General features: G+C 41.0%; 1 protein-coding gene across 11 annotated transcripts in view; it reads right to left on the reverse strand.

Annotated features, from left to right (window-relative positions):
- Window positions 1-14,284, reverse strand: part of PDE1C (phosphodiesterase 1C) — a 599,843-nt gene that overhangs the window by 195,101 nt on the left and 390,458 nt on the right. The window lies entirely within an intron of this gene.

A 14,284-nucleotide genomic window follows, 5' to 3' on the forward strand; every position in this document is an offset into this window, starting at 1 on the left:
CAATTTATATTTGTACAGGTTTCTGCTACCCTTTTATAAACTGACATGTCCAATTATGCAGAAGAGATTTTTCTCCTGGAGTACAAATATTCTTCCTAAGCCCACCTATTTCTCTACAAAGAGATCATAATCTAAACGTATGCCAGTGCCAGAGGCAAAATTGGCTAATATGTGCACTATAAGGAATAAAAATTGGAAAACTCATTAATAATCCTGTTTAAGGAGGCAAAAAAAATGTTCTGTATTAAAACCATAGTGCTATTAACATAGAAGTTTTGTTTCTTTTTTTAAAGCTTCTTTTTTTTTTAAATTTATTTTTGGCTGCTTTGGGTCTTCGTTGCTGCACGCAGGCTTTCTCTAGTTGTGGTGAGCGGGGGCTACTCTTCGTTGCGGTGCGCAGGCTTGCAGTGGCTTCTCTTGTTGTGGAGCACGGGCTCTGCGTGCGGGCTCAGTAGTTGTGGCACGTGGGTTCTAGAACACAGGCTCAGTAGTTGTGGCGCACGGGCCTATTTGCTCCGCGGGATGTGGGATCTTCCGGGACTAGGGATTGAACCTGTGTCCCCTGCATTGGCAGGCGGACTCTTAACCACTGTGCCACCAGGGAAGTCCCTAAAATAGAAGTTTTAAAATGTATATGATTTTCCCCAGTCTTACATTTCATTTCATTAACAGCCAAGTCAGTTAACTCCTCTGACGTTGACATAAGAAGTTTTATGCAACCAAATATTTGGCATTTCAAGCATAAGGTAACGTGTCAGTTTTTCATTTGTTCTTCTACTGTGGACATTAACTAACCTGTGGCTCGGGCACAAATATAAACCTCTTCCTGTAACCCTGGCATCACCCAATTCTGTCATTCAAAAGTGTCTTTCTATGTGGTCCCTGAAAACAGCTACAGACAGTAGAATCTAGGTAGTCCATTTCTTGTATGGACAGAACAAACCACCTAACCCTCACTGATGCACTGGGTTCTAACAGTCAAGGTGCAGAGCAAGAGGACAGTAGGAAATGACTCAGTATCTGGGAGCTGTGCCATCACTGGCACATTTAGATTGGTCCTCTGTAAGATATAACAAGAGAATTCTTCCTTTTGCTATTAGCACTGTCGTTTTCTTAAAATGGGAAACACTGGCCACATTAGTTTTCAGGCAGCATTACCTACACTGGTGTTCCCTTCCTGAGTAGCTTAGCAAACATGCATTTTCTCAGCAGTTCACTTCTCAGGTGTGGCTTTGGTCACCGGTGGCAGTGGCGGAGGCTGAGGACAGGGCAAGTAGAAAACATCATTTCTATCACGTCACTGCGCAGCAACCAAGACCTGAAGTGCTATATATTTTTTAACAAGTTTCCATTCATATGATAAATGACTGAAAATCAACTAGGTTTTATTAAAAGCACAGTTTCTAGCCAAGGCTCTCCAGTTGGCCCCACGTGGGATGCTAGATATGCCAGTGAGTTGGCTTTCCACTCGCTGAGGAGTTCTAAACCTTGAATATACTGCAGCGATTAAATAAAAAGCCTCTTCTGGTTTACAAACTGTTCTAAAGTTAATGTTGTACAATGTTTTCTTATGCAAACATCTGCAGGGTAAATTACCTTGCATCCATGCTAGAGCCAAGCCATGTGACACAGACAAGAAGGGCCTTTGATCCATCTTGAGTTCATTTTTGTGTATGGTGTTAGGAAGTGTTCTAATTTCATTCTTTTACATGCAGCTGTCCAGTTTTCCCAGCACCACTCTTTGAAGAGGCTGTCTTTTCTCCATTGTATATTCTTGCCTCTTTATCAAAGATAAGCTGACCATACGTGTGTGGGTTTATCTCTGGGCTTTCTATCCTGTTCCACTGATCTATATTTCTGTTTTTGTGCCAGTACCATACTGTCTTGATTACTGTAGCTTTGTAGTATAGTCTGAAGTCAGGGAGCCTGATTCCTCCAGCTCCATTTATCTTTCTCAAGATTGCTTTGACTATTCGGGGTCTTTGTGTTTCCAAATGAATTGTGAAATTTTTTGTTCTAGTTCTGTGAAAAATGCCAATGGTAGTTTGATAGGGATTGCACTGAATCTGTAGATTGCTTTGGGTAGTATAGTCATTTTCACAATGTTGATTCTTCCAATCCAAGAACATGGTATATCTCTCCATCTGTTTGTATCGTCTTTAATTTCTTTCATCAGTGTCTTATAGTTTTCTGCATATAGGTCTTTTATCTCCTAAATGTAAGGCCAGACACTATAAAACTCTTAGATGAAAACATAGGCAGAACACTCTATGACATAAATCACAGCAAGATCCTTTTTGATCCACCTCCTACAGAAGTGGAAATAAAAACAAAAATAAACAAATGGGACCTAATGAAACTTAAAAGCTTTTGCACAGCAAAGGAAACCATAAACAAGATGAAAAGACAACTCTCAGAATGGGAGAAAATATTTGCAAACAAAGCAACTGACAAAGGATTAATCTCCAAAATTTACAAGCAGCTCAATATCAAAAAAACAAACAACCCAATCTAAAAATGGGCAGAAGACCTAAATAGACATTTCTCCAAAGAAGATATACAGATTGCCAACAAACACATGGAAGAATGCTCAACCTCACTAATCATTAGAGAAATGCAAATCAAAACTACAATGAGGTATCACCTCACACCAGTCAACATCAAGAATGGTCAACATCAAAAAATCTACAAACAATAAATGCTGGAGAGGGTGTGGAGAAAAGGGAACCCTCTTGCGCTGTTGGTGGGAATGTAAATTAATACAGCCACTATGGAGAACAGTCTGGAGGTTCTTTAAAAAACTAAAACTAGAACTACCATATTACCCAGCAATCCCACTATTGGGCATATACCCTGAGAAAACCGTAATTCAAAAAGAGTCATGTACCACAATGTTCATTGCAGCACTATTTACAATAGCCAGGACATGGAAGCAACCTAAGTGTCCATCGACAGATGACTGGATAAAGAAGATGTGGCACATATATACAATGGAATATTACTCAGCCATAAAAAGAAATGAAATTGAGTTATTTGTAGTGAGGTGGATGGACCTAGAGTCTGTCATACAGAGTGAAGTAAGTCAGAAAGAGAAAAACAAATATCATATGCTAACACATATACATGGAATCTAAAAAAATGGTTAGAAGAACCTAGGGGCAGGACAGGAATAAAGCCACAGACATAGAGAATGGACTTGAAGACACGGCGGGGTGCGGGGTGGGGAAGGGTAAGCTGGGACGAGGTGAGAGAGTGGCATGGACATATATACACTACCAAATGTAAAATAGATAGCTAGTGGGAAGGAGCCGCATAGCACAGGGAGATCAGCTCAGTGCTTTGTGACCACCTAGAGGGGTGGGATAGGGAGGGTGGGAGGGAGACACAAGAGGGAGGAGATATGGGGATATATGTATATGTATAGCTGATTCACTTTGTGAAAACTAACACACCATTGTAAAGCAATTATACTCCAATAAAGATGTTAAAAAAAAGTATAACTGCCTATATTTATTGATCAATTGATCAATTACTGTATGTCAGACACCCTATTAAGCATACAAATACTATCTTATTTAATCCTCGTGGTAAAACTTTTAAAAAAAGAAAGAAGGAAAGGAAAACAGTTGTGAAGCCTATTTTACAGATATTTGAGACTAAATGCCATGCTGCGTCGCAAGGTTATATTGTGTAGCATATATTTGCTGGGTTGTTTATTTGTTGTTATGCACTTAGACACTTATTGAGTGATAAAATGATTTCTATCTTAAAATTTGAAGTCTTCCCATTCAAAAACATGGAATATTTGCCAATTTATTCAGAGCTTCTCTCAGTAAAGAACTACGGTGTTTTGTTCTTCATATATGTTCTTACTAGCTGTGTGATCTTGAGAGAGTTACATAATCACACTGAGGCTTAGTTTCTTCATTAATAAAATGGGGAGAAAACTTTTTTTTTGCCAGTAAATAGCAGAGCTGATATTCAAACCCTAGTTTTATGTTCCCAAGCCTGTGTGTATATGCCTCACTTATGCTATAACTAGTCTGAGCCTCACTATGAGAATTATGTATATAGAGTACTATGAGGGTCTATAGTCCCTGAGAATTATGGATACAGAGCACTATGAGGGTCTAGGACCACTATGCCGATTGTGGATATACAGCAGTTTGCACAGTGCCTGGCATATAGCAAGAACACGACAGATGGCAGCCAGTATTACTAGGATCTGCATGGATTCTTCTGTTGGCTTTCACCTCCACTCTGGGTCATCCTCCTGCCTCCTCTGCCCTGTTCTATGACCTGAGACGTCCTCCTAAAGATACATTACCCAGAGCCCCCTTACTGGCAGGCTTCTGGTTGGACAAGACCAACGGGAGCCGCTAACTAGAGGTCAGGTCAGGAGGAGAGAAGTTGAGGAATCTCCTGCCACTGTCTTCTTCCAGTGAGCTACATTTTCTGGCACTGTCTGTGGCCCTCCGAGACTCCAGCTCCTGTCTCTCACTGGCTTCCTGTAATGCTAGTTCTTCTCCTTGTGCCTTCAGAACTAAGGGTAGTAACAGCTTCCCATTGTTACTAGTCTCTGGGAACACAAATACCCTTACCCTGTGCCCATGCTTGCAAGTAGCCACTTCCTTAAAAATCTCTTGAACCATCTGAGTTGGAGTCTGCTCCCTGCCAAACCCTTTGTGATACCCAAACTCAAAATTCATATGTTAGTAAGTAAGGGACCCAGCTACCACTAAGATTCATTGCCAATGGCAATTTACAGTACAGCAGAAGTTTATAAACGACCAAATATTATTAAATAACCATTCTTAGAAGGGAGAGGAGCATTGTTAGAGTATAACTAGCAATTACACAAAAACCCATTTGGTGATTTGATGATATTGGAAACATTCTCTATCTCATTCCAAAAGCCCTACCATAATTACACAGGTTGGTCCAAACCCAGTCCCACACATAGCACCAACTACAATCCAACTTTCTTTCTGTGAAATGTCGATATGACTTTACTCTGAGAAAAAGGAAGACCAAGACTCTTGATAGAATCTTGAGAAAGACTCCCCAGCTGTAGCCAGCACAGTTTTTCTCAGGTGCTTCTGAAAACTGTTTATCACAAACTTCAAGTTCTGGAAACCATCATTATCGAAATAACCACCAGAGTCATTTTGCAAACAATCATTTTCAACCATGTTCAGTTACCACTTGACAGAAACCACTTCAGCAGGTCTCATTTTTTTCCCTAGCAATTCCATGTGTAATTGCTAATCAACCCACAGGGCATGAATAAGCATGTAATTACTCAGTTAAAGAGTAATTATATGGGCATTTATTTGTACACTCCAAGCTCAAGGGATATTGGATGCAATATCCAAAAGAGGCGTAGTGTATGTTTTCAAAGACTCAAATTTGTGTTTGCTTCAGTGTTTCCTTTTTGCTGTTTCTGCAGATCTTTTTATAGCTTTTGTTTTGGTGCAGTTTTGCTGTGTGAAGCTTAGGCACATTAGATGAAACATTCAAAGTAATGTGCCATAGTGTTTCACATGACTGTAATCAGTTTTGATGATTTGAAGCAATTTTATAAGTGACCTCACATTATTAGTGAATCATTGAAAATTTCCCATTTTGGAATGGAGCAATAAAAGAGTGGTCTTGACAATTGCTGGTCATCAACAAGCTGGCAAGGCAGGCACAGAGTATGGGCTCTGAGAACCTGGCAGCTTGCCACTTTCAATAAGTATATTCTGCCAATCTTAATTCCCAGCTGCGATGTCAGCTGGATACATAACTTTTACCAACTCCCTGCCCTGTACACTGCACCACACGACCACACAGCTGCTGGGTTTTGCCCCAGATGCTAGGGCATTCCACTGTGGATTAAGTTATGCTTAAATTAAAATTCCTTCCTATTAGAGAGATATGCCATCAGAATATTTTGGAGTCAGATGGGCCCATGAAGAACGAGGCCACCTAAGCCACACTTCCTCGTCATCTAGGCCTCCTTCCACGCACACTCTATTCATCCAGACCTATTCATCCTTTTTGTCAGGATGCTTCTGTATTTACATTCATCTTTCCAGCTGCTAACCCCTATTTAGCTCTTGGGTTATTGCCTAGCACATAGCAGGAAAAAATAAATACTTGATAAATGCGTAAATGAACAACCGAATGGACGAATGAATGAATGAGTCCACCTGGATGTCTCAAAACTTAGCTCACTTTGCCATCTAATTAATGTGTTCCACATCAAAGCATCGCTCATTGTTCCACACCAAATGTCATGGGCATCCTATACCCATCAGGCCCTACCTGGTTTGCACACACTCAGAGAACCCAGCCTGTGCTTGACACCTCTGCTATCAGAGCTCCACCTCCTGTCTACCTCTGCACTCCCCGTGCCAGACCCACGGCAATCAGCCACTACAGGAGGAACCATACCTGGCAGAGAGCAATTACTCAACAAATGTTCACTATCGTCAGTATGAACATTTTAACAAATGCTGTACCCTCATCTGAGTGCTATATGAGTGACTTAAGATGCACCTGTCAACTTTTCCCACATCTTTTTTAACCGAAGTCATTTACATATTGGAAATAACAGCAGATAAAGTTAAACAATGGTACCAAGCCAAAACATGAGGAGAAAACAGCAAATCTGGCATGGAGATGTCAACAAAATCATGGACTTGTTTCCATTTGGAAGGAAAAGTAGAGAGCACGGAGTTCATTCAGCCCCTTCCTTTCTAAAGCTAAAGAAACTCAGGTCCACAAAGGTGATGCTTCCAAGCCAATGTCACAGAGCTAATTAACAGCAGAGTCATACGCTGAGCTTCCAGCTCCCTAAGCTGGAAAACAGGGAAGGGGAGGAAGAACAGGTGACGAGCAAGACCAAAGGGAAGTTAGGTTGAATCACTTCACGGCAAGAGCAGGAAATGAGAAAGTAACACTTTTAAAGCTGATGTTCCCCTCCTACCGGTCCTTATGCAGAGCATCTCCTCACTGATGAGGATGCAGTGTATGTAGTCCAAGGTTTGTCAAAGTGTGCATGACACACATGATACCCCTCTGTCATGGGCTGAATTGTGTCCCCTCAAAATTCGTAGGTTGAAGTTCCAACCCCCAGTGCCTCAGAGTGTGACTGTATTTGGAGAGAAGGTCTTTAAAGAGGCAATTAAGTTAAAATGAGGCAGTTAGGGCAGGCCCTTATCCAATCTGACTGGTGTCCTTATAAGAAGAGGAAATTAGGACATACAGAGAGACACCAGGGTGCCTTGCACAGAGGGAAGGCATTGAGAAGAAACAGCAAAAGGATGGCCATCTACAAGCCAAGGAGAGAAGCCTCAGAGGAAACCAAACTTGCCGGCATCTTGATCTTGGATTTCCAGCCCCCAGAACCGTGAGAAAATAACTTTCTTTTGTGCAAGCCACCTAGTCTGTGTGGTATTTTGTTATGGCAGCCCGAGCTGACCAACACACCCTTAGACCCTCCACTTCAGAAGACTCCAATATTACAGAGCTCTAGGGAGATGAAGAAGAGGGCACACCAAATGAACCTACTGGGTCAGGACAAGATGACAACCAAAATCCTAGCTGCAGCCCCACCCTGCTGCCCCCTCCTGCAGGCTGTGTAACTGAACAGAAGTCCCTTCCCCTCCCTGGGCCTTGGTGTCATCTTCTGGATATGGGGGGATGCTGTAGACAGTACTAGCCTTTTCTACCTCACAGACCTGTTCTAGGGACCAAATGAAATGATAATGGCAAGAAAGTGCTACAAACACATGAGGTGTTACAGTAAGTCTTATCGCTATTGTCACACGCAGGTGAAGTCCAACTGCAAACCACAGGTCTTAGTGCCGGGATATTTTGAAAAAAAAGTAATGGGATTGCCAAATTCATGAAAGCATGTAAGATCCTTAATGATAAGTCTCCTGCGTATCTTTTTTACCGCCCGTGTTCCCCCAACCCTCTGACCCACCATTCCGCTTATCTTCTGTCTGCTGAACAGCCCACAGTTCCCATAAAATCCGAGGCGTTTTACATCCCCATGTATCTGCTCACCTTGCTCCTTCGCCTTCCGCCTTTGAGTCTTCCTCACTGCAGCTGCCTGTCAAACACGGAATGGGGGTAGAAGACACAGCTCAATCTAATCCCTATTCTGGAAGCTTTCCTGACTCTCTTGGTAGAATTGGCCATTTCTTCTTGTGTACCCTCAAAGCACCCGCTAAGTCACTGTCTATAAAGACTTCTTCCTTACAGATGACAAAGACACTCACAATTCTATCAAAATATCCATGTAGCACCACTCCTTTCCTCCTCAGACCTAAAAAGATAATGAGCAAGATGTACTGAGGCTAAAAAGAAGGTGATCCACTGTTGAAGGGAGCCAAAAGAATAAAGTTTATATTCTGCTTGCAGTACACAAGTCAAAGAACTATGTCAGCAGCAATAAAAAAAAATGGCTTAAAAAAACAACAACAACAAGGAAAACCCTCTCACGTACAGTAGTAAGGACAAACTTTGAAGTCAGGGACCTGAGTTCAAACCCTACTCCACCACTTACTAGTTATATCCAAGTTACTTAACCTCCCCAAGGAGCACTGTTACGGAGTTTGCTGAAATCTAATCCCCAGTGTAATGGTATTAACAGGTGGCGCCTCTGGAAGGTAATTAGGTCCTGAGGGCGCCCTTATAAGAAGAGGCCAGAGAGTGAGTTCACTCTCTCTGCTGCCCACCATGTGAGGCCACGATGAGAAGCTGGTAATATGCACCCCAGAAGAGGGTTTTCGTCAGAACCCAACCATGCGGGTACCCTGGTCTCAGACTTCCAGACTCCAGACGGGCAAGAAATAAATTTTTGTCGTTCATAAGCTACCCAGTCTACAGTACTTCATTACAGCAGCCTAAAACTAAGACAAGCACATAACTTTCTCATCTGTAAAATGAAGCTGTACCTACACCTCACAGTTTATTATAAGGAATAGTTCCACTATTTACAGATGTCATTTCACTTCTATTTCCTTATTTAGGCTGCTGGGTCAATAATTAACATTATTGAAAACCAGATGTGCTAAGAACCACATCACTGACTTACACTCTCCTCCGTGTTTGACCCAGAGGTGACCAACCAAAACAGCATCACAACTGAGACTGATGCAGCCAGTCTCACCTCCCATAGTATCTCCATCTGCTTTTAAAGCCACAAGTCTGTAGAGCTTATTCCAATAGACAATGTCCATCATCAGGCCATGAGCCATCAAGAGAATACTCAATTCTGCTTAGAACACTGTGTAAGAAGGCAGGGAAATATATATGGGCTATAAGCAGGTTTCCTTCAAAGGAAAATAACATTTTAGCATGTAAAGAATTAACATACAACCTGGGAAATCACATAATATGTAACTGCACGTTCCTACAGTAGGTGAAAAATTATGGGATCTCTGTATGCAATCTAGTTTAGGGAAGAAGAAATTTATTCATTCAACAACCAATTCAAACATTTGTTGAACAAATGATAAATGAAAGGGCAAAAGCACCAGTCCAGAAGGTGGAATGTTTATTACAGTGGAGCATAAGAAGAATGCTATTGGGCCCTTAATCTCAGAATTAATAAAAGATTCACGGTCAGTGATAATTAAATTCATAATAAGTATGTAAAAGAATGAAAGATGAACATATCTAAGCAGATATGGGGTCTCCATTAAATATTCAATATTGACTAAGTCATCCTTACTTAGTACCTTTTCCTCTAGCCATATCCAAACTACCAGCAACCACTGGAGGGTCTACCTCCAAAGTGCTTGTTGAACCTGTGCACCCCTCTGCCACCATCTGGACCATGTCACTACAGTCCCTCATAGGGACAAGTCTGGTAGCCTCCTAGCCAGTCTCCCTCAAAGCAGAGTGAAGCTTTGAAAACATATCAAATTATATCATGCCCCAGATTAACACTTATCAAAGGCCTCCCTTTGTACTTGGAATAACAAGCAAATCCCTTCTCATGGGCCCATGGCCCTCATGTCCTGGCCTCTACCTTCCTCTTTAGCATCATCTACCACTCACCAGCCAAGGTGTGGTCCCAAAATCAGCAGCATCAACATTACCTGAGACCTTTTTAGAAAATCAGATTCTCAGACCCCATTTCAGATCTGCTGAATCACAGACTCTGGGTTTGAGACCCAGAAAGTTGTGTTTCGACAAGCCCTCCAAATGATTCAGAAAAACAGAATTTGAGAACTACTGCTCTAGATTCATTAGCCTTCTTTCTATTGTCAGAAAATTCCAAGTTCTTTTCCATCTCAGGGGCTTTGCATTTTACTGTAGCTCTACCTAGAATGTGCCTACCCCAGATCACTACCTTGATTACCCTTTCCCCGTGGACGTGTAAAAACTGCATCTGACCCTAGTTGCTCTCTATCATATCACACTATTTACTTCCATCATAACACTTAGCCCAATCTGATTTTGTCTCATTTGCTTCATGTGTTGATTTTCTGTCTATACACTAAAACATGACTGCCTTGAGAGCAAGGAACTTGTCTGTCTAATCAACCCCTGGGGCCCCAATGGGTTAAACACAATAGTTGCTTAACAGCTACTAAATAAGTTAATAAATAAACCCAATATAAACTCACTTAACATAAAGTTAGAACAATAACAGTGATAAAGACTCAATCCTGACTTACAACAACAATGATCCAAACTGCCTGCTTACTATGGGCCAGTCCTTGGGTTGAATCTTTCCTGGTATTTTCCCCTTTAATTCTCCCTAGAGCTCAGTGAGGTAGAATCATCATCATCCCCACTTTAGAGATGAAGACACTGAGATGCAGAGAAGTTAATTCAACTGCCTGAGACTACAGAGCTGGTATTTACAAAGCCAGGGTTCAAACCCAGCCTGTCCAATTCCAAAGTTCATACTCTTAACCACCACATGACCCTGCCCAGATATCTTCAACATGGGTTGCGGCCTTCTCTCTGTGGCGATGCCCCAAGTCTGATCTCCTACAGATGGAAGCTGGGCACAGGAGTAGCCAATTCTGCCCTCCAAACCTCACGAAGTTATTACGTTAACTGATGGGCACTTAGAGAATGTACGTTCCAGAAGACTCTTAAATTGAGTACAGATGTTTGGAAGATGAGTGTCAAATTAGGAAGCAGTAAGCTGACATTCAGGCAGACCAAACTGGTCTTTTTGGGAAGCTGGGTCAGAATGAAAGAAGTGTGTGCTTGCTAAGAAGGCCAGGTGGTTCAGAGCAAAGGATGAGCCAGAGTAAGACATCTAAACCCTGGGGCTGAAGGATTGAGCTAAGCCCTTTCAGATGAGGTAGAAGGATGGTGGATTATCCATATTTGCAGGCTTTGCTTTGAGATCTCCATGTGAAAATTCCTAGAAAAATACATAATTATTACTCCAACTCCTAGACAAGGAGAAACAGAAGCAGCAGGATTGTCTGGACCCAAGTACGGTTATTTTGCTACAGGTCAACAGCTATAGTAGACACTGGTCTCCATCTTCTTGACAGGTGACAGATAGGACCAACCTTCTCAAACCATAAGACCTCAAAATACTCATCTTACCCTGACAGTAGGGGAGAAATAACATATAAATCACCATGGGGAGATAGAGGCCTACGTAAGTGTTCCAGGAAAGAGCTCCTTTAGCAAAAAGTAGCCTTCTTCACACTTGCTCAGACTTCAGGAAGGAGGTACCCTGTGGCTGTCAGCTCTCCTCTGCTCTGCAAATGATGAGCCTTCCAGCCAGATGATGGCTTCTTCTAGCAATTCAATCTAGCATTCTGCTGGTATCCCAGCATAAAGCTGTGCAGATCCACTTCATCACAAGGTTTCAGGTGAGTCACAAATAAAAAGTGAGTCCATAAGTATCGGGGATTAAGATTTCAGGAAGTCATTATTTTTTAGAAATAATATTTAATTTTAAGAAATACAGAAATTAAAGCTTTATCCTATGCAGAATGATTTAAATTATGGCTTAATTTCCACCTACTAATATAATTATGATGACCAATCTTGATAAAAGTACTTTGAATTTGCCTAACACCTCCTAACTGATGAATCCCAAGGGCTTCAGTAAATCCTGGGTAGCAGGATTACCAACTTTTTCTATATTTTATAAGATCTTTGGTTTACTACTCTAGGAAATGAGCCACAAACTGGTTTCACCTTCTTGATTAAAAACACATTTATACCTATGACCAACCTGCTTCCTGACTAAACTCAGTGGCTTAAAACAACACAAATCGTATATTGCAGTTCTGGAGGTCAGAAATCTAAAATGGGTTTCACTGGGCTAAAAACAAGACATCAGCAGTGTTGAGTTCCTTCTGGGGGCTCTATTCCCTTGCCTTTTCTATCTTCTAGAGACCGCCTGCGTTCCATGACTTATGGCCCCTTCCTTCCTCTTAAAGCCAGCCAGTGTGGCATTTTCAGTCTCTCTTGATCTCTGGCACTCCTGCCCCCCTCTTATGAGTAGCCTTACAACTACATTGGGCTCACCCGGGTAATCCAGAATAATCTTCCCAGCTCAAGATGCTTAACTTAATCACACCTACAAAGTCCTTTTTGCCACCAAAGGTAACATATTGACAGATTTCAAGGGTTAGGATGTGGACAACATTAGTTGGGGGTGGGGGGCGAGGTGGAGGGCGGGGTCATTATTCTACCTGCCACTTGAACCTTAAGACTTTAATTCTTAAAGTCTTTTCTCTTACTCTATAAAACCACTGAATGCCCAAAATACTGAGTTTTAAGTTATTTTTGCAACTATACACCACTTTGTCCTCATCTAGCATCTCAACCCTATAATAGAAAGTTATGTTAGACTACAGCCAAGACTATTGGCATTATAATATCAACTGTGTAAAAGTATAGCAGAAAAAATTTTAATCTTAAATTCTGCTTTTGTGCATTTATATACTTATGAATTTATAGATAATTGAGATTTGGTAGACCAAGTTCTAAGTAAATTTAACATTATAGCATATCACTTGTCTTTAGCCCATTTCATATATTTTAATTATAAAATTCTTTGCTAACAAAAAAATCTTTGCTCAAATGTTCCAATAGATCCATCAGTCTAAAGCAAGTTTTCTCTCTGGATTTTGATCAATAAAATTTTTACTCAAGAATAAAGACCTTACAAACCATGATCTACAGTTTCCCCACTACCTCAAATGACAAAATTTTAATCACTGCTTTAGTTTTAAAACTTATGTCTGCCTACAAGCACTTTTTCTAGACAGCCATGCCTACTTTCTTAGCTTAAGGAGATGATACTTATATAGCAATACATACAGTTGTATGTGTCAAAACACACAAAAGAAAAGAGGAGATAACTGGGAAAGTGTTACCTGCATATATTATATCTTTTCATGACATTGAAGCAATTTAGAAAGTGTTATATCTGAAAGTTAAATACGAGATAGAAAAAAGAAAGTTCCATATCTTACAGATGAACTTGATGCCTGGCAAGTGGGAATAGAACATTTTCTGAGCACATTTCACGTATGAGACTTTGTTCCAGGTGCTCTACTCAAACAGCCATTCTCCAATCTATCATACCATTCGTCAGTGCCTTAAAAATAGCCTATTAGATTACCTTAGATAACCCTCTTCTAAACTGCACAACACAATTCATTCACTAGCGGGTCTGATGTTCTACCTGAAGTGCAGAGTAGAGCACTGTTCTTTCCATGTGCAAACATCCAAACAGAGTTATGTGGAGATGAAGCGTCTCTGCCAAGGAACCAAAGGCAACCCAGGGAAGGGCTCTCAACTTGCCCCCAGATCTGGCAGCCATTTAGTCACAGGTGGCTGCCAGCAGAAGTCACAGTGAGGTTCCTGCTGTTCAGACATTTCTCTCAACAAGCACATCAGTATGAATTCAAAAGAATGAAACACAGTTCTCTATGATATTCATCTGATTGTCAGATACAAACCAGGAATTTAATGTCAACCTCTCTTTTCAGCTAGGCATAACAGTCTACTCTCGGTAGTCTATATAAAAGAAGGTGAAAGGATAAAGATAAACAAAATTCAAAAAACTAAGAATACTTAATTGGAACCAATAGGTGTAACAACTTCCTGTCATTAAAGATATTATTATAGAAGGCTCTATGCTTTTTTTTTTTTTTTTTTCTTGCATACAGGCAGAAGTCAATGGGTTCCTCTTAGTTTGGAAAATTCTTAGTGACAAGCCAAAACCAACAGATTTTGAAAGGGGCCTGTGAATAACACACACACACAAATTGCCTAATTGGAGTCAAGA

The sequence above is a fragment of the Balaenoptera physalus genome (assembly GCF_965194825.1).
Source record: "Balaenoptera physalus genome assembly, chromosome: 8".
Lineage (NCBI taxonomy): Eukaryota > Metazoa > Chordata > Mammalia > Artiodactyla > Balaenopteridae > Balaenoptera > Balaenoptera physalus.